The 22,130-nt window shown below is 34.9% G+C and overlaps 1 protein-coding gene across 3 annotated transcripts in view; it reads left to right on the top strand.

Annotated features, from left to right (window-relative positions):
- Positions 1-8,568: 8,568 nt before the first annotated feature.
- LOC150078008 (PHD finger protein rhinoceros-like) overlaps positions 8,569-22,130 on the top strand; it is a 268,851-nt gene continuing 255,289 nt past the window's right edge. The window contains exons 1-2 of one of the 3 annotated variants that reach the window (XM_090385480.1): positions 8,569-8,657; positions 20,652-20,895. The gene's annotated coding sequence lies outside the window, so the exon portion shown is untranslated. Of the gene's footprint in view, positions 8,658-9,019; positions 9,192-20,651; positions 20,896-22,130 lie in introns of those variants that run through there. The other 2 variants (XM_090385481.1, XM_090385479.1) reach the window with 2 other exon arrangements.

Below are 22,130 nucleotides of genomic sequence, written 5' to 3'. Positions count from 1 at the left end.
CAACAGAATTTAAACTAACTGGCCTGTAATTAATCGTGTCACCCTTCGATCCACCTGTGTGAATTGCCGATACATTTGCATATCTCCAGTCCGTGGAGACCTCCCCTGACTCCAAGGATGTTCTCATAATTATGGCTAAGGGTTTGCTTAGTTCCTTTGCCGCCTCCTTTAATATAATTGTATAGATCCCACCACCCCAGGTGGTGGGATCTATACAGGTGCCTTTCTTATGTTTAACTTCAACAATTTCTCCTCCATTTTGCTCTCAGTTATTACAAAATCATTAAGCACCCTGCTATAATTTGATAACCTTCTGGAATTTTCCTTCCTTCATGTGTGAATATACATGCAAAATACTCATTCAGTTTGTTTGCTATCTGAGCAGGATCATCAACAGTCGAACCATCGATATCAAGTGGACCAATCTGATTCATTCCCTTCCTTTTAGAGTTTATATAAGTAAAGAAATAGTTGTTGTTTTTCTTAGCATCCTTTGCCAAAGATATCTTGTAATCTGCCATCGCTTGCCTAATCTCCTTTGTGATGATTACAGACTAGCTTATAACTATCATAGGCTTCTGCGTCTTCTGATAATTTATATGCATCCCATGCATTTTTCTTCTCTGACACGAGTCTCATTAGTTCATTTGACAACCGTTTAGGCCTAAACTTTGTACAATATTTCTTAATAGGTATGAAACGTCTAGTAGCTTCCACGATTAATTCCTTGAATGTTTTCCACTTCGAATTTGCTGTTGGTAACATCATCAGTTGGTCCCACTGTACAGAATAGCAATCTACAGATCTAAAAAATAATGATATGTTACTGTAGATGAATTTAGTTTAAATTGGGTATCGCCTATTTTTAATTCTCTTCATTGGAGTAAATCCCTGAAAGTGAATATATAGTGTGACATCTTTTATATGCAATAAAAATGATTTATTTACTGTTCAATCAAAAAGAGAATCGACTGATTTTGAAGAAAGAGCTCTGGTAAATTTGCTTATATGTCTTCTTGATTTTAAGTCATTAACATCAAAGAATACTTTGATGTTACTTTATTTATTATTATTTTTTTTTTTGGCTGATGCTGCATAAGCTCATACACTTGCTTTCTTGCATCACATTCCACTGCTACTAATACTACTACTACTGCTATAACACTGTTTGATACCAATAAAGAAAAGAGTGAGCTCACACATTATGCATTGCAGACAATTCTGAAAACAAAGGCTTGCCTTTCCAACCATGTAAACTTCATTATGTGCATCAACTGTTATCAGACGACAAGGATGGAATAAGCAGATTAATTTGAATTGATGCGAAGAGTAGCTACAATTACTGGAAAGAATGATGTGAGGTAATATGGCAATTTTTCTCACTCGGTGAAATACAGTAATTGTCAAAAGGAACCAGCTGCCATTATTGAACAAAGCAGAATACAGTCGTGTGTGTGTGTGGAAAAGGCGCCTAAGTCCGAATCCTTTCAAAGACTGGAAGAAGGTTTTTGTGCTTTATCCATACCATGGTCGAGTCAATCGGTCTTGGAAGAGGGTAGTGTGTATCCACTGGGAAACTTCCATCGAAACAAGCCCAGAATGTATAATAATATACGCAATTTATACACGTAATGCAATTCAAATATATGAGCTCCAGCTCGGGGAACCGCTAACATGAAAGTGTTTTTTTTTTTTTTTTTTTTTTTTTCATTGAAGTGGCTTTCAGGATTCAGAGAAATCGCCAGTAAGGGAAGGAGAACGCGGTGGAAATATACATATGCTGTAATTAATGGGATGTGCCAAGTACTTGCACACCTCAAGGGATCGAATGAGAGAGTTTGAGTCCAAGGTTGCAAGGTTGAAAGATGGCCCTAACAACGGATTAAAGAGACTGAAATGTCAAACCCCTTTTAATTTTTTCTTGTTGGTGTGACGAGATGTTTAACTGAAATCAGAATTAGTAATAGTAGTAGTAATTAAATTTTTGCCTGATGAAGATTTTAAGTAGTTGATCCAGAAATTTGTCTATAAACAATTACTTTATCTCTTATTATACTAGATGTGGAGTACTTACTGTACAAAAATTAGCCAGACTTATACTGTCTTTCATTTTACATTTAATGGAAGATAATATTTGTACATGGACTATTGAATGAAATCTGAAAAGCTGCCTCTCGTCAATTTATTTCAGGCAGCTATTGACATATATGGGGTTAAAAAGTTCCACCTACTCCCAGTATGGAATCAAATAATAAGCAACAATGAATATTTAATTTCTCAATTAATAATTCATAGAAGTTCAGTGCGCTTTGCCTCCCAGTGCTACAGCATTTTTTTAAAACAGTTTCTAAAATATGCCACCCTTTAAAAATAAATAAAACAGATCTATCAACGCCCTGAAACCATTCATTTTCATCATTTTTTGGACCAGATCTAATGATTAGGTTGGATGATCAACGATTTCAAATCCAGCTTATGAATGGCAGCCATTGCAATATGAGATTTATGAACTGTGCATTGTCCTGATTGGAACAGTGGCATGATGTGGCACAGCTTTCCCCTCCTTTTCTCTTTAATTTCCACACACACAGTTTGGACTAAACTTGCCTATTTTCTTTCCTTTTATTTCTGCCCATGCTCTAAGTAGTCAATCTATAAAATATCCCCAGCATCCCAAAACATAAAGACCTTGCCAGCACTTGGTTGAATACGAAAGTTCTTTGCAGAAGGAGGTCCATGTTGCTTTCGGTATTTTGTCCTTTTTTTTTTTTTTATCAGGATCGAAGTGACGAAACCAAATCTCATCTACAGTAACAAATTTCTTGTGCAGTATCTCGAACTAACTGATGAACGCATCGGTTAGTTCGAGATACAAGGAAGTGAGACTCCTCAGCATCTATCAACTGCTACAGAAAGCCGAGGCGGTCTTTGTTTTCAATGCTTTGAAGACACCAGAGTTTCCAACTCTCTTCAGATCCTTTTTTCATAACCATAGCAGAAGAAGAAATATCGTGCAGTCTAAGAAAAAAAGCAAACTTGAAGGTTCCACTTTTTTGAAAATCCATAAGTCAGAAAAATATAAAATACAGATGCGCTAAAGCCTGGAACAAACTTCCTGCAAAAATGAAAAATGTCACTTCACTAAACCGATTCAAGAAACTGCTAATTGAACACATCACCAGGGATGTCTGATTCAAATTACCTTCCACTCAACTCTTGGATTTTAAAAACACAGAGGAAATCATTACCAACGTGGAAATAATATGCAAATGCTAAAGGAAGCTGTTGGCAAATAGTTTGTAAATTTCTGTGCATATTTCTCATCATTTTCCTTTTCTCTTATCATTTAATCGTAAAAATGTTCACAATGCTGTTATAAGTAGTGATGGTTTACGAAGTCTTCTGTAAATAAATATATAAAAAACTCCAATTTATTTGTCTTTTCTGTTGAACATTACCTGTACAATTTCAGAACTCTATATTTTAAATGTTATTCACATTGTTTTTTAAGGGAACACCCCTAAAAAGCCATTAGCTTCTGTGTTCTCCCCTCCCTTTTTGCCGTTATCTCCCAAAAATTGTAACATAAAATAGAGATAAATAAATTATTATTATTATTAGATATTGTTCCACGGAGAGTGTACGATTAGTTACTCAAGTTGAATGCACCGGGGTTTGACCCAGTGGGTTCCCGGTGCTGAGTTCATGAAGTCTGTTGACTTTAGTTGAGACTAAGAGAGTGTCGTGAAGGCATCGTTTCATGGGCTAAGATCAGCCTTTGATGAGTATTGGTCTGGCCTCCTATGAGGATTGTGGAGTGGTGAGCCTATGTGATTGACCGTCAGGTTCAGTTCTTGAACCTATATGCGACTTTAGTTAATTAATGAAACCTGTGTTGAGTGACAATCAGGTGGATTAAATCAGTCTTTGAGACTGATAGGACTGTAGTTGATTGTATAACTTGTTTTGAATGACCATCAGGTGGATTTGTTAAAGCTTAGATAGTAGTGACTTACCTCCTCATGGTGGGTACGGTAACTCATGCTGTGGGGTATGATATCCCCGTCCTCTCCATGAAACCAAAGGTCGCTCTCTTTCTGGTTAAATCTCTTTTATTTATTTTCTTTGCATTTAAGTTGAACCAGAGTTTGGGGTCTCTGTTTATAGCTGTTTAATAATACACTGATATTGTTTGAGATGCTGTGATCAGATGACACCTATTCTGCATATGGGCTGAAGCACAGGAAGCAAATAGGCTTATTAGCTCACATAAATGTAAATGTATCAAGATGTATCTATAGTATGTGAAGCATTATTAAAATATCACGCTTGCAACACCGATGGCAGTAATAGATGGATTGTAAATATTTCTGTCCTAAAATCAACCAATCAATTTATTTCAGAGTGCCGAAGCCAATTTAGAGGCCGCCGTAGCCTAGTGGTCAGGCGCGCGGGTGCATAAGTACACGTGCCTTGAGTGACGGGGGTTCAAGCCCGTGACTACTGAATACGGTGTTGTTTCTTGTAATCTGTCTGTCTTGTGAACTCCTCTGACCGTTTGGTCGTCCCGGAGTATAAACAGAAAATTTATTTATTTATATCCAGTACTGTACTTCCAGACATCGATGATTACGTATTTGATTAGGAAAAGTTAAATTATGGTACTTTATTTGTAGAATAAGACTAAATATAAGATTATACTATTTTGCCTATTTACTTCAAGTGACTTATGAATAAGAATAAATTTAATAAATTTCTCTTCTTTATTAAATATTCCGTATGGTCGAGGCACAGGGGAATTTGCAGCTTCTTTTTAATGATTTGATTGTAACAGAACGCAATAATTCACAGTGGATGAGTATTTCTTATGGTAAAAAGCTGTGTGTGTGTGTAGGGGGACAAAACCGAGGGAACAGAAGCTGGAAAAAGCTGCCGAGTAACATATCTTTTGCGGTCTGCGCGTACCACAGTGGTATCGTCACCATTCACCACACACCGGGTGGAAAAGTTTTTTTGGAAATGTTTTTTTTTTTACTTGCTGGATAAGTTAGTCTGTCTCAGGCGTATATAGCAAGATTTTTCCGCCGATAAAACTGACCTTTTTGGCCCAGAAAAGCAGGCAAATCAACCAGAGAACACATGCAATTTACAGACACAATACACATGGGTAGTTGAAAGTAACTTTTCAGGTGACCCTAATAAATATATATTTTTTATACCTTTTATGGTAGGAAATGTATCACCCATAAGATCTTGTTTAAAAATCGGTCTCTTTCAGTTTTGTTTGCCTAGCTAGCATGAAACTCATTTAAGTAGCTAGCAAATATATAATAGATCACTTGGATTACGAATTTGAAAGTGAGTCAACTCTGATATATGTGGCGCACCAGATAAAAGGTGGGCCTTACCGCCTGACGAAGAGTCAGGCGGTAAGAGTCCTTTCCGTCTGGTCGGAAACAATTTCTGAGAGATAATCTGTAACATTAAAACTTTGCTAACATGTTGCTCTGCTGATAATAAGGGACGCATTGTGCACTAAGAAAACACTCCCCACACTATTACACCACCAATCTGCATCATTCACATCTCGCAGCATGAGTTCATAGACTCATGCTGTTTTCATTATCGTCTTGTACTCCATACCTATGCGCCTGAAATAGCAGGGATCAGGATTTGTCGCACCAGTGTCCATGTTCCTGAACCCACTGTAATCATGCTATCACATTTTTTTTTTTGCTTACAGGAGTGGAATCTGGTTCAGTCTTCGGTTGCGATACCACATTCTCGACATGATACGACAAGTCGTTCTAAAATGCCTCTTTGGTTACCACTATTGTGATGGACTGTTATTTGGCTGTTTGTAGCCTTTCCGTTACCCTGAACAAATTCTGTGAGTCACCATTGGCTACTATCAACAACAAACTCTTTTCGACCATACTTGGTTAGATCGACCAATCTTGCAGTTTCAGAGATACTCAGACCGGCGCGTGTGCGCCCACTCTCATACATCGTTCAACGTCACTTAAATCGCTCATTTTGTCCATTTTTTTACTGAATTTCACGCATATAACATCCTTATATATATATATATATATATATATATATATATATATATATATATATCTGATAATTAAAATAAATATGATATTTAAAATAAAAACATCAGCCAGTAGTACGGCAATAATGCAGAGCGAAACGAAACGTAAAATAATATAAAATAAACAAACAGGGAAGGGAAAGTAGCGGTAGTAGGACAAAAGGTAGTCGATAATCCCCTGTATAATTTAGTCAATTAAGTCATTAAACCCAATTAATAAAACATGATATAAATTTAAAATAATGCCAATTATACATAATTTAGCGGAACCCCCTCGAAGGTACCATTTCCAAAAGACGTGAAATATCACCAAAAAAGGGTTAAAGAAACTACCAAAAAACTAAAATATCAAAATAATAGACTGACCATCATGCCCCATATCGACAGAGGACCACGAGGCCAATAATGGTCATGGAATCGCTGCATTTCAATCGTCATACAAATCATCGCAAAGGCGGAAATATCGAAGAACCAAACCACACCTCCATTCTCCGATAGATCAACCAATGCAAAGGATTTGCATGGCGGTGGTCCTTATGCAGCGAAAAATAATCTATAGAACAGACAGCACTCTAGATCGGTTGGCATTTTAAACCATTTCCTGGGACATTGTGATCAGTACTGTGTTTTGAACTGCTGGCATCTGGAGTAGTTGGCATTTTGAAGCGTTGGCATTTCGAACATTTAGGTTCATTCACTGTCTTGGCAATTGATGGGTTGGCTTTTAGCAGTAAGACTTTTAGCAGTAGTAGTAGTAGTAGTAGTACTACTACTACTACTACTACTTTCGGCAATCTGATTGCCTCCTTTGATTTTTTCTGCGCCATCTTTAAACAGAACAAGTTTCTATACAGTCGTTCCCCCTTCCAAAATAAAGTTCAAAAATAACTTATCCTTCCGTGTTTGTTAATCCGTTTACACTAAATATAAAATAAATTTTATTTATTTTGAATAATTACAATAAGTCAATTTATTTTTTCGAAATTTTACATACCATTGCTTAATAAAAACTGTGCTGTGGGAGGTGATTGTCATTAAGAAACGTTTTAGTATAAAGCGCACATGTTTAATATCTCTAATTTTTACAAAGAGATTTTATGAATGGAGCGAGCGAAATTCATCTTCGATTCCATAAAAATTCTCAGAAAGAGACAGGAAGGGGGGAAAAACCCAGCAAAAGGAAAATAATTAACCGTCGAAACGAGATAATAATAATAATTATTATTTTTTTCTTTTATTCATGGCTAGGAAAGAAAGTAGTTGTCAAAGAAATTGTGAATTTTGGTGTGCACTGGATATAGCTCATTAATATCATCCTCTCTGAGTTCAGTTACACCCATTGGCAGATACAGACAGTTTTTCTAGGTAAGGAGAGATAAAAGAGTGATATAATACTTGTGATTTAAGGTAAGTGAAAACATGCTCGAAGTATATGCTCCAATTTGCTCAGTCTCTGGGGGCCGATCTCCCTCTCCTAGATCCGCTTCTAGTCACACCTCTGGTTAGCAAGCAAGAAAATTATCATCAAAAGCTATCACAAGCCTATTAAACTCTTCTGCTAACGAACTGAGAAAATTTATGGAACAAAATGTTAAATAAAATTTCTAAATAAATATTTTTAGTTCTAAATGCATAAAATATTGATTATAAATTATATTTTGAAAGTCCTGTGATGTAACATGCAATTTATATCCTTAAAACTTGTTTAGCAGAATAATCTGCTCTTTGTTCAAACAGCTGACAAAAAAAAAAAAAAAAACCCTTTCTATTAACTGTACCAGAAATTTTTATTTTAACGAGATTTCATTATACAGATTAAGTCCACAACAAAAATATATGTAAAGGAAGGGTTATTTTGCCTTTTAGTCCCCCCTCCCACACATAATCTCATAAAATATACTGTATTGTATACCTATGGTGTTGTCAGAAAGGGACAAGAGGGGGCGCTTTGCCTTCGATTTTAGTCTTCCCCATCCCCTTTTATTTTTAAATATAAATACCATTTACTAGTCTATCGACTATTAGACACTAGATTTCATAACGTACATTCGACGTCCTACCTTAGAAAAATGCCTGGCTGGCAACGTTCATATATGCATTCCTCCTCGTATAGAACATCTGTTATCTAAGCTAGCGTTTGATTTTGAACGATACATATTGAGATATTAAAGTACAAATTTTTATTTCGGTTTCTTTTCTTTTTTCTTTTTTTTTTTTTTTCCTAAGAACTCATCATCACGCATGCAGTTTATTACAGTAGACATACGGTGTGAGTGAAAAAAGCAAACTAGAAGCAATACTATAATACATATTTCAAGTTCACTTGAATATTGCTGCAGGTAAAATAGGTGATGCTGCGAAAAACACTGGTCACGTGACTTCTGTTTGTGTGCGTTGCGTTTCCAATACATGATGGCGCCAAAGTAACAAACCATGCTTGACAGGATGGTTGTTGTAATAATATTTTTGGATAGTATCCAAGATAGTTTTTCTTGTTTGACATCTAAAAAAATTCACGTTGTTGATTCCTAAAGTTAAGATAATGCTATAAGATTTCAAAGTAAGTAATCTCTCACTACCACTAAAATAAAGTAATACGTGTGCTGGTTATCGTTTCTAGGTTAACTACCCGAAATAGCCGCGTAAGCGTACTAAGTAAGATTAGAAGCATTGGAATCGTTGTGTTTTAATATTTTACTTCATATTGTGTGTACTTTGCAATGAACGTTTTTATTTTATTTGTGATATGAGATCTGTATACCGTGCAATGTCTCTCTCTCTCTCTCGCCTTGAAATTTCTTGCCTATACATTTCTGGTCAGCATATAAACAAACAAAACTACGAAAAATTAAAAAGGTTATGTCGAAGTGCCATCTAGTGATTTCCTTGAAGACTTTTACGCAATGGCGGTAGTTTGGAGGATGAAAAGCAGACGAGTAGTTTTATGAAAAGTATATTTTATTAAAAATAATTAGTTCGATATGAGTTGCAAAGAGAAATAAAACTTTACAATGGTACTTCTTACCATGCTAATCTGAACACGTGGAAATCATGCACAGCTTCATTTCTGGCAAGTTTACGATGGGACGCTTCGGTAAATATTTCAAATTTTTTGCACTAGGTGTGCTAGATGAAGAGTAACGGGAATTACTGTTAACGTTTTTAAGAATTATTGTGAAGAATAATTGCAGTGTACCATGTGTCAGTTTATTTGCTGTTTATCCTCTTGCATTCTATACTTCAAATGTCCATTAGAATTTAATTGGAGATCTAGAATATGCGCCTTACTGATGCGGTAGATAGAAACGCATTTCGTCTGATTCCTTGAATTGTTTTTAATTTTTCTGTTTCTTCCAAAAATAAATATATTTCTCCTTTTATTTGACGTATTGAAAGCCAGATGTAGACGATGTGTGAAAAATTTTGTGAATTACTTTATTCATTTATTTTACTAGACATAGACACTTGAAAAGCAATATGTTCAAACGAGCTACAGTTTTGAGGTATTCCATTCGTTACCGTTTTTTAGTACTGTTTACTTTAGTTTCTTTTTCCATCACTGACCACAAGAAATACATTTACCCAACAAGCAATACATATCCCCCCCCCTTTTTTTTTTACTCTGGGAGATTTTTAAACGCTTTTATTCCAAACTTATAAACATAGTTTATATATTTATAATTTCGTAATAAAAACCCTTGAAATTGTAGGTCAGTTGAATCTCATCCACTATATAAGTATTGCTACACTTGACCATTCAGAACACAGAAGTATATGAGGTGGATCATTACAACATATCCCTGAAAATTAGAATGTAGCATTTAAAAATTATTCCATTTTATATTTTACAAGAGTTGTTTAAAGTGGTTTGTGTTAAGGCAGTGCATTTTCATAATCTTCATTCATATCCAGCTTCACTTTTTTGTTCTTAAGGGGATGACAGCGAGATGAGAGAGTATTGTTCTTCAATTAGTAAATGTTTTGGAGTTATACTTTCACTTTCAGGATATTTACAAAAACTACACCTGAACAGATTGGGAGAATGTGTTAATACTATGGTTAATACCAAATTTGTAATTTTCATGGGGATATTTGGTTTGGTCTGCTCTGCATTCCAAAACTTTGTTAATAACATAAAAGAAATGTATGTTCATTATATCAGAATGTAATTATTTTTGCAAGGTTCACTATAGGATACTCTGATGTATTCCATTATTATATAATAAATGAAGTTGCATATGTTTAAAATTTGTGAATGAAATTTAATAATTCAGTCATGAAGTTTATGTGTGTGCATAACTTATGAGTTGATAAATTCCTTAGATTTTTCATATGAATGTTTCACAATTATTTTTAAACACAATCTTAGTTTTTTTTCAGTGCCTTTGACAGGTCAGGCCTTATGCAGTTTGATCTCTCTTTGAGGATTATAAAAAGATTTGTCTATGCATTAAGGCTAGCAGAATTGTCATACAGTTTCATAAACAATTAGTACTACAGTTTCATAAACATAAACAATTAGCATGGATTATAGTTGTGGTGGTGTTTGGTCACCACACAAATTTTTAGCCAAGAAGTGGGAGTCTATATAAGTCAAGTTCATTTGTTTTCTATATTACTGCTAGGGTATCCTTTATCATTGCAAGTATTATTCTTACCCATGTAAGTGGTTTGATTTGTTGCTGCTTGATACATGTATGCAGAAGAATGGACTACAGTTTAACTATAGGTTCATTCATTCAAAAAGTAGATTCATCCTCCTTACTTTCCAGACTACATTTTCTCATGCCCCACTTTTCTTCCTCTCTGTCTATTGGTATTGCACTTTAAGTGTTTCTTATTGTGGTGCAGATCTTTTACTGTGACCCCATTGTATCTACAGAGACTAGTCGGTGACTTTCTTCTGTTTCATCAGAGAAGTTGGTGATAAAATTACATAATATTCAGCGATTATCACTGTTATTATGTTTTATATGCTATTGATTTTATTGTACATCAGCTGTATATCCTACTTCATCATTGACTACATGTTATGAACAGTTTTGGGAAAAACTGGTGGTATATCAATGACCAAAGATATATATATATATAATATTTTTCTTTCTTTCTTTAGTTTTGATATTAATACTCACTAGCCATATCCTAATTATATTAACAGTGGCATATTGACATTTAGTGTATAGTTTGTCATATTTCCCATTGTTGGGTATTGAAAAATTTATGTATAGCAGTTTTTAATCATTTTTGTGGTGTTCAGTAAATATTATTTGAAGTAAGAATACATTTACCCCGATACAATAAACTGAATTTATTCAATGAAAAGTTACAGAATGAGCAACTTGTATACATACATCCTCTAACTGAACAATATCAAAAAGTGAGAACAAGAATCCACAGATGGATTGATATGTAGGCAGATCATCATATGACATCACCAAGGAGTAGGAGACAATCATCAGTATCATAAAATAGTAAAGTAACTTATTCTTGAACCATGACTCACCTAGAAGATACTTCAAACCAGATATAAACAAATTAATTTAAAAAAATTGGATATCTGATAAAGTGTCCACGAAGGAAAACCTGCAATTCTGTATAAGTCACTGTAGATTAGTAGATTATATTAAAATTCTTTGCAGTTTTATTTTTCTTAGTAGTATTTATGTTCAACATAAGAATTGACTTCTGTGTTTGCAGCGGCATTCTCTCCATGACATATAGTAGATCTGTTAGTTGCCACTTGTTTGGAGAACTCTGTGGGTTTCAAATTCCATTGAAGCGTGAGGAATTCTTAAAGGCCTCTTCACTTGTGGTTGTAGTTAATCAGTCTCAGTCAGGTAGAAGGGGAAAGGAGTGCAGTTTTTATTTTGATGTAGGCATTGAAATAATTAGAAAAAATATTACAGAGAAGCATTTATTATCTATCTGAAAATATAATACAGAGAACCTTTGAAAGCAACTACTGGCTTTTCCTATTTGGATTAATATCATTGTAGGGTTTGATCTTGAAGATAGAAAAGATATGTCTTGGGAATTCCATGTTTCCTCTAGTGATAGCAACAAGCTTGAGTTTATGTTCACTTTAAAACTAACAACATTATCCAAGAGTAGACCTAAAATTATAATTAAAAAGAATAACATCACCAATAAGAGGTGAATCTGTTATTCATTAAAAACTTAGAGGCACTACTATTGCTGGTTTCAGAGCTTTCTGCCCTCTTGTCAGATAGTAGGTGGCTTCAGTTACTCAGGAATAACAATATCATTTCTAAAGCCAGCATAAGTGCAATCCTATTTCTGTCACTGGAGGTAACTAATTATTTCCCAAGGTAGCAAGACAGAAAAATACAATGTAGCAAAGTGTTTATTATCTAATTATTTTGGTGCCTGTATTGAAATAAAAACCCTACTCCTTTACTAATTTGGGGAAAAATGAATCAGCCTTGTATTAGGGGTCATATACATGCATAACTTTTGTTGTGTGTAGCCAGAACTTTTTCTTGCCTGCTTATTTAGACTTTACATTATTTATCATTTGAGAAAAAGACTGCATAAAGAATGCACAAACTTGTTCTGCTGGAACAAGTGTTCATTTTCTTAACTTTAAGACTGTTACTAATATTGTTTATAATCGAATAACATCACCAAAAAGAGGCAAATAAGTTGTTCATTAAAAATGATACACCATAGACACTCTTAAAAAAACTACAAAGTAGTTGTTGTGGACATCATTTGTTCTTTCTCATATTGTGCTCTGCCTTCACGACGAGTTGCCATGATACTGCACTACCTCAAATAAGTAACGCTTCACTAATAGAGAAGACTATTGTTACTTATTCTCAGTGAGTACCACCACCCAGACATGTTTCAAGGCTATTGGCCTATCATCAGTGGGTGGGCAGGTACCCTAGTATTGCAGACACGACGACCCAGTTGTGAAGTTAATCGCACAATATGAGAGATGCCAAAAGGTGTATAAGATAATATTTAAAATAATTAAATGCACATGGCATAATACTTTAAGAGTTTAGTATCTATATAATATCGGTGTTTAGATACACCATAGACACTCTTAAAAAAACTACAAAGTAGTTGTTGTGGGCATCATTTGTTCTTTCTCATATTGTGCTCTGCCTTCACGATGAGTTGCCATGATACTTCACTACCTCAAATAAGTAACGCTTCACTAATAGAGAAGACTATTGTTACTTATTCTCAGTGAGTACTACCACCCAGACATTCTCATATTGTGCTCTGCCTTCACGACGAGTTGCCATGATACTGCACTACCTGAGATGAGAAAGAACCAATATGAGAAAGAACAAATGATGCCCACAACAACTACTTTGTAGTTTTTTTAAGAGTGTCTATGGTGTATCTAAACACCGATATTATATAGATACTAAACTCTTAAAGTATTATGCCATGTGCATTTAATTATTTTAAATATTATCTTATACACCTTTTGGCATCTCTCATATTGTGCGATTAACTTCACAACTGGGTCGTCATGTCTGCAATACTAGGGTACCTGCCCACCCACTGATGATAGGCCAATAGCCTTGAAACATGTCTGGGTGGTGGTACTCACTGAGAATAAGTAACAATAGTCTTCTCTATTAGTGAAGCGTTACTTATTTGAGGTAGTGCAGTATCATGGCAACTCGTCGTGAAGGCAGAGCACAATATGAGAAAGAGCAAATGATGCCCACAACGACTACTTTGTAGTTTTTTTTAAGAGTGTCTATGGTGTATCTAAACACCGATATTATATAGATACTAAACTCTTAAAGTATTATGCCATGTGCATTTAATTATTTTAAAAATTAAAAATGATATAAGTAACAGTATTAAATTTAGAAAATGAGCAATTCTTATGTAAGAACAAGTTTGTACTTTATTTCATAGTAAATATATACAAAACTTACATTTGTGGCATTATTCTGTATTGCTGTTTCAGTTTCTTATTGCTGCCTTTACATTCACTTACTAGCTTTAACTTAGGACAAAATTTGTTCTAATGCAAGAAGTGCTCATTTTCTTATCTTTTTGACTATAGATATAACTGAAAGACATGCTACTCAAGGATCATATTAGAATGATATTGGTAATTTTTTGATTGCCTCATGGGTAATAATGTCACTTGTAAAGTGAGCATACTCCCAAACCTGTTTCTGTCACTGCAGGGAACAAAGCATACCCAGGACAGCAAAACAGAAAAATATAAGGGCGAGAAACAACTATTATCTAACTATTCCAAATTTTTAATCCTACACAACATGCAAATTGGCTTGTGAATATATACTCAGTGAACATTGAATTATGACTACTTACCTAATACTGTGTTGGGCCACCTTTCACATGGATAACAGTTGCTATTTGCCTAAGCATTGATTCCACTAGATGTCTGAAGACATCTGTTGGGATCTGCAGCTATGCTGCCTGCAAGGCTTTCCACAGTGTCAGAATAGATGATAGTTGCATGTCCATACACCTTACTTCCCATTCTAAAACATCCTACAGGTGTTCAATTGGATAGAGGTCAGGCGAATTTGGAAGCCAATCATTGGTGATATCTTCACTATGTTCCTTGAACCAGTCGTGCAGCACAGTGAAGATATCACCAATGATTGGCTTCCAAATTCGCCTGACCTCTATCCAATTGAACATCTGTAGGATGTTTTAGAATGGGAAGTGAGGTGTATGGACATGCAGCTATCATCTATTCTGACACTGCGGAAAGCCTTGCAGACAGCATGGCTGCAGATCCCAACAGATGTCTTCAGACATCTAGTGTGAGCCCAATATCGTCTTGGAAGGTCCTGTTTCTGTCCAGGAAAAAATGCGACATGGCAGGATGCACATGGTCTCCTAAGAGCTGCCAGTACACCTCACCAGTGAAATGTTGGTCCATATGCACCAGGTTTCTTGTCAGCAAGACATGCCCCATATTAAGCAACCACTCCCACCAGCCTGGATAGTGGGCACCATGTATGATTGGCCCATAGACTTGTATTGCTTGTGCCACGCACAGATGTATCCATTGGTGTGTTTATTTGGACTCGTCTGACAGCACACTAATTTCCAGTCCTCCAGTGTCCAACTAGTGTGTTGTTGACACCACACCATTCACTGTTCAACAATGATCAGCAGTGAGAAGAGGGTGTATTTTAGATCATCTGCTCTGGAACCCCATACGTGTGATTGTGTGGCACATCGTCATTTGAAATATTGTTTTTGCTTTTCCTTTATTGTATTGTGATGTCAACTGTTGCACAGTAACCTGCCGTTCAGCCTGTACAAAGCTCTGTACCCTTTGCTCACCACTAACATCCACCATGCGTAATCCTTTACAGTTCTGTTGGCGATATTTGGTTTAAATCGTTCGACACCATTCTCTGTACACCTTAACCACAGTGGGCCATGAGAAATTGACGAGACATGCCGTTTCCGATATGGAAGCACCTAACACACGAACTCCCACAATTGTGCCCTTTTGAAATTCCATGATATCTTTACTACGTCCCATAACTGCTAATATATCATTTTGACTTGCATGACCAGATGCAATTTACTACTGCTCTTGTGTATGAAGCTGTTTGACTTATTACTGCAAGCTATGTGGCATAGTCCATTACGGATGGGGTAGTCATAATTCAGTGATCACTAAGTGTATACCTACAATATATAATACACATAATAAAAACATAAATATTCTTTTATGGCATAGTGTGCAGGTACATCAAGAACTGGAAATTGGTGAAGTAATGGGCACTTTAACCTGCATGGAGTGTGATCTACCTTTAATTTCTTAAAGAATTGCAGATTATTCTCAGACATTTCATGTTACCACTTTTTCAGTCACTGAAGAAGTGGTACACTTCAAGTCCTATCAGTGAAGAAGTGGTACAGGAAGTGCAGCAAAACATCAGAAAATAATATGTAATTCTTTAAGAAATTAAAGGCAGATCATAGTACATAGGTCTAAGTGTGCATTATTTTATCAATTTCCAGTAATAAAGACTTGGAAACTTGCATAGTGTTTTATGGACTGGTGCACTATAAGCAAAAGTAATTGATGCACCAAAAACCTCTGAAACAGCAATAAAAAAATGTGGGAACACCATCCTTCCATTCCTTCCATGCACATTAATAAGGCCTTTATTTATACCATGGGGTTTTTATTGCATTTGGTTCATAGCATTGGAGACACTGACAGTTGGAACTAGCCTTGAGGCTAACAGCTTCAGCCAAAGTTCAGGCCTCCTATGGAGAAATGGCCTAGCCTGCCTTTTCCCCATGGGGGTGCTGGCTGGACTTTGGTTCTGACAATTTCTTGCCTATTATCCCTATTGAGTTTTGCATGCAGTGTAACAGCAAATCTGCTCATGTGACTTTTGTGCACCTACTTAACAGTTGCCATTTCTGTTTTAAGGTATCTGGTTTTTACTAGGATTTAAACTTAGCCCTTAGCCTTCTGTCATTTGTGCCCTCAGTTTATCAAAGATGTTCTCATGTCGTCTCTGAGGAGACCTTTTTTGTTTTAATTATAAAAAATAATTTTTAGCTTTTTTTACTGAATTGAAAGCAGTGATCTGTTAATTATGGTTTACTGAACACAATTGAAAAAATTTAAACAAAACCAGACAAAGAGAAACTAATAATAATAATAAATTTTTTTTCATATTTTTTAAAAATTTCAAGGTCACCCATCCTCCAGATTGAAATACAGATGCTTGTGTGGTGTCTAGTGGATGCAATGTGATTATCTGTATTTTTGTTAGCTGTTTGCATTTAGCAGTGAAAGAAAAACGTTATGGCTGGATTAGACACCTGTAGCTGGTTTCTTTTAGGCAGTTCCCATTTCATGGGAATGGGAATTGCCTAAAAGAAAGGTTAATGCTTTTGCTTGCTTCGCATCTGTTAAGATCTAAACCAAGAAAGTTAGTCTTGTAATTCATTGTATATTGAAATATAAACAGAAACTCATGTGTAACCAGGTTAAAGAATATTGGTGGGCAAAGTTACATGGGAGGATTTGATTTCATTTACATATTTAAAAAAAGAAATAACTGAACAATTTAAACAAAAAGTGGCATCTCTCATTTGCCATAATAGCAGCAGAAGGTTAAGTAGGTATGCCTGTACCTATTAGGTATACCTGATCACTTTTACTCTATTATGTGATCATATTTATTGAATTTTTAAATTCATTTTGAACAGAATGTTTTCTTGAAGATATCAAAGTCATTGATAGGTGAAGGGAAGGGTTTTATAGTGTAAACGAGTGAAAAAAAATGAAGGTTGGTATGTATTCCATGGGCTCACTTACGTATTAAAGCAATATCCAAAACTGGAGGCTATAACATGTGGAGCTTTGAAGTAGCCTGTGAGTTTTTACCTTCCTTTCCTTAGATGCAAGATATGTGTTCATTAACTTTGACAGTGGAAACTTATTTTTTATTTCCTTGGCCATGCTGTGATTATACCTATTTAATTCATTATATTTTGGGATCTCCTCTTTTTGAATGTCAGCAAGCAATATGCTTAATACAAGAAATTAATATAAGGATCTCATATTGCATAATTGTGCTCTTAGCTGTTTGTAAATAAAACAAAAGAAATGGCATCAACAATCATTCAGTTGGTGGTACCATAAATAAAAGTAAATTAAATGTAACTGTTTAAATTATAACACTAAACATGAAACAATGAACATAAAACCATAATTAAAAATATGAAACATAAATTATTCAGAATATAATGCCATATTGTTAATTAATTATAAATATAAATATACTGTAATTAAATTGAGTGTTCTCCCAATTTTTTGTTTGCATGTTTTTCAAATGGAAATAACTACAAAAATAATGTAATTAAATATGACGCCTTTCCATGTGACAGAATTATAGTTTATTAGAACAGTAAAGTGAGAAAATTTTTTATATAAATTTCCTAAACCTGTACCTTTACACACATAAACTAGATGATGAAATTTATGAATTCATCTCTGGAATTCCGTTCTCATTAATTAATTGAAAAATGTCCTGTTTGCAGATGCAATACACAAGCACCTAAACAGAAAGAAGACTTTTTTTTTTTTTTACTTTAGTACACAGTCTGCATGGTTATTAATTATAACCACTGTGCTATAATGCACAGTGGTTATAATTACTGCCCTCCCCACACTGGATGGAAAAGGCCTGGGTTTGAATCCCATCATGCAAGGAACTTTTATGGGCTATTTTCACTCCATGGCTGAGTTAGTTGGTCTCAAGTATAGATAACCCCCTTCCCCAGAAACTCTGGTTTGCAAATGCAATACACAAGCACCTAAACAGAAAGAAGACTTTTTTTTTTTTTTTTTTTTTACTTTAGTACACAGTCTGCATGCTTATAATCTGTCTGCATCCAGCAAACCAGGCAAATTGATTGATCAGAGAATATATGCAATTTATGGACATATTAGTTCTTGTTTGGCCAAATGTGACAGTCTAAAAGGAAAGGAAAGCAATTTTTGGCTCATATAGAGGTCTGTAAAGGCCAAAACTTGTGAATTTTATCTAACCTGGTCCAAACCTGAGGGAGTGAATCCAAACATGTTAGCTATACCTGAGTTAAATCTGTCCTCTTTTTGCACCAATGGTTTTTTTTTTTTTTTTTTTTGTTTTGAATTTACATTTAGATAGCTAAGGCCATGAGGAATCAGTGTATCATGAATGTAAACTATGAATGTAAACTACTCATTCTGTGATCCATTTGTTTGCTTCACTGAATGAAAAGCACAACTATCTGGAAGAAAAAAAACAAAACAAAACACCATGCAGGTCTTGCCCAAGACCAACTAATTTGGCCACAACATAACAAAAGCCAATAAAAGTTTTTCCTGTCCTTTGGTTTGAGTCTCTCCCCACTCCTTAAGGAACTCGAACCCGGGACTTTTATCATGCAGTGTGGGAGGACAGTGATCATAATGTAATTTTATTATGACTTTTTTTAAGTCCTAGTATTGAACTATTTGATAAAGGCACTTCAAGAAAAATCTGGTCATCCACTATCACAGGACTCAGAACTAACCAATCACTGAAGTTGGTATAGGAGTACACTAATAACATGTGTCTAGCTGGTTAAAAAATTACCTACCTAACTTTCTGCTGCTAGTGAGGATTCACATTGTATAATTATGTAGTGTGAATCCTCATCCAGTAAAGGAAACATTTTAAATAAATAAATGGTAAGGTAGCATTGTGTGTGATCGTTAAACTGTTAAATCTTCAATAAAAAATAAATTTCCGTTGTCCCAACCACATGGGTTGAGCCAGTCCAACCTGAGGCTTTTAAGCCAAACCCAGCCCATGCCTAGTTAAGTATCAAGTGGGAATACAAATGTCATGCATCTTTTGCTGCATTTCACATGTGTGAAGTACAGTGCATTGGTGGTCATTTCTTCAGTATTGTTTTTCTGTTTACCTGTCTGAGAAACAGGTCCACGGAGAAAAACAATATTGACTACTTTGTATTCTCAGCCACAATTCCATGTTTTGATTGACTGTGTTATTAGGGTTAGGAATAAGTTTCACATTGACACATTGTTCATTCGGAAAAATCAATTTGGACTTTGCTATTTCTTTGTTTTATATTTCTCCCACTTTCATTCAGTGCAATTGGGGGAAACATAAAAAATATATATACCCTTGGTACTGACTTGTATCTCCTGGAGCAATATATGCAGAAATTATCATGCATATTGTATTATGAGATCGAGGCCCATATGCTGCTACAAAAAAATATATGGTCTTTTGTTAACTGTTATGCTGGTTTAATTATTGTGCTATGATAAAACAGTTATAATGAAGTTTTTAAAACTCCTCTGACTATACAGAGTATAAACAGAAATTTATTATAGTAAGCATTGTGGTGGTATATTCTTGCACTTTTTTTTTATAAAGTATTTGGCTACAAATTACTTTGAATAGTAAATTTGGAACCTCTCATGAAACTCATTTTTAATAGCAATGGCATGCTTCAGAAAGATGCTATTTTTAAAAAAAAAACTGAAAATTCTTGATTCACCTTAATATGAAAGAAACAAGTTGTCACAAAATATAAACAAGAAACTAATCATCACTTCTGTTTTCCATGTCAGAGAATCATTAAGAGCACAATTTTCAACTTACATATGTGCATATGTTTTCAGACTTCAAAATTTCAAACTTACATATAATAAAGGAATAAACATATTAATAATAATCAAAACATGAAACCATTTTACATCAGTAATAATAATGAAACAAAAAATGCATTTTGAACAACAATTAAACATAAAAAAAGTAGCATGTTGAAGCAAAAAGGCAAAAACAGTAAATAGTTGCTTCGGACCTGACAGATTCTTTGCAGTTTTAATTCCAAGTAAATCAATTTTCACTTATAAATCATCTTGATTACTCATTTTGACTATGAGATCACTGTTCATATTCCTAATTTTTCTCTCCAACTTCTGGTTTCCATGTCATCTGAATGCATTTAATATTAACATTAATCTTTTCTTTAACAGTTTAGGTCTTCTGTTCTAATGTGTAGCTAATCAGTCCTTCATCTACTTCACAACCATCCTTGTTCCTGACATCTTGCTATTATTCCAGGTAGAAGCATGTCTTCTGGCAGTGTTTTCCTTTAAGAAAATTAATACAGAAGTTCTCTACTGTCTGCCCAAGTTGCTAAGATTATTTTTTATTATGTGAATTTAAGATGGCCCTTGGTCTTTAATGAAATATGAATAGACTGCATCTTAGTTTCAGGTAAATATAGTATTTATTTTGCTATGTACTTAATTTTTGTTTTGTGGAATTCACATGTAAAAAAAAAAAAAAAAAAAAATCATCATTCAACATATATGTGCATATGCACACACTGTTATGAAAAGTATTGGGACATTGTTGGCTAATCACATGATATGTAAAATTTCTGACTATTCTAATGATGTAAAGGGCACTATAGAAGTTCATGTATATAAATGAAACTGCAGGACGTACTTGTTCAGTTTTAAGTCAAATGCCATGAGCAGCAAACTTGATGAATTTGAATGTGGACAATAGTTGGATTCCACATTTTAAGACATAAGTGTTAGATGGATTTTAAAGGCTCTGATGTTCATATACGCACTGTGTGGAGCATCACATGGAAGCAGAAAATGAAAGGAGATGCAAAAGTTGAATTAAAAAATGGCCAACCATGCATTTTGTCAGAAAGAGGTTTCAGAACATCAAAATATGCCAAGCTGCTGTAGAATCACTCAGGAGATCTAGTAGCATATAGGAGAAACATGGTGCCTTTATCACATGCAAAGCATTACATCAGGTTGGTAACATCAGGACAGAATTTATAGTTTAGCTTCTGGTGAACAACATGTAATTTTGAACTGTACATTTGAGAGTACCGTTCTAGACAGTGCTGCACTTCTTGCACTGATGAAATTTTACTGTAAAGGGCTGTATGCATTTCAACAGTACTGCTTGTCATAAAGTGTAGTGCTTGATGATTTATTTGAAGAGAGCAACATGATACCACTGGAATGGCTGGTTCAGAGCCTCACCCAATCAACGTTTTACACCTTTTGGTGAACTAAACAGTCATCTGTGAAGTTGACCATGGAGACATGCAAGTGAACTCAACAAGTTGAAAGCCAGTGCACTCAGTGAAGAGAACCAAAGGATAACAGTTAAGGAAATTTCATCACATCTCAGCATTAGACAGTATGTCTTATGGAAAATGATAAGAATCTCAAAAACTCTCATTGGGTTCCCATTTAATTACAGATGAATAAAAACATGGAGTATGGAGAGCACAGTAGTTTTAAAGCATTTGTCATCGCAAATGCTTTAATGACATGTTGCCAAAGGCGATAACTTCCTGTTGAGTATTTTCGCTGGGGGCGAAAGCTAGTTCTATCATTTCAACTCAGACAGAGGAACTCTCTTTTGGGGACTGTCTTTTGGAATGTATATTGGTCAATTTTGTGCTGTAAGGGGGAACC

The sequence above is a fragment of the Mastigoproctus giganteus genome, chromosome 11, assembly GCF_048544385.1.
Source record: "Mastigoproctus giganteus isolate SK-2022 chromosome 11, ASM4854438v1, whole genome shotgun sequence".
NCBI lineage: Eukaryota > Metazoa > Arthropoda > Arachnida > Uropygi > Thelyphonidae > Mastigoproctus > Mastigoproctus giganteus.
Note: the sequence above shows the minus strand (reverse complement) of the source record. Positions and strands in the feature narration are given on the sequence as shown.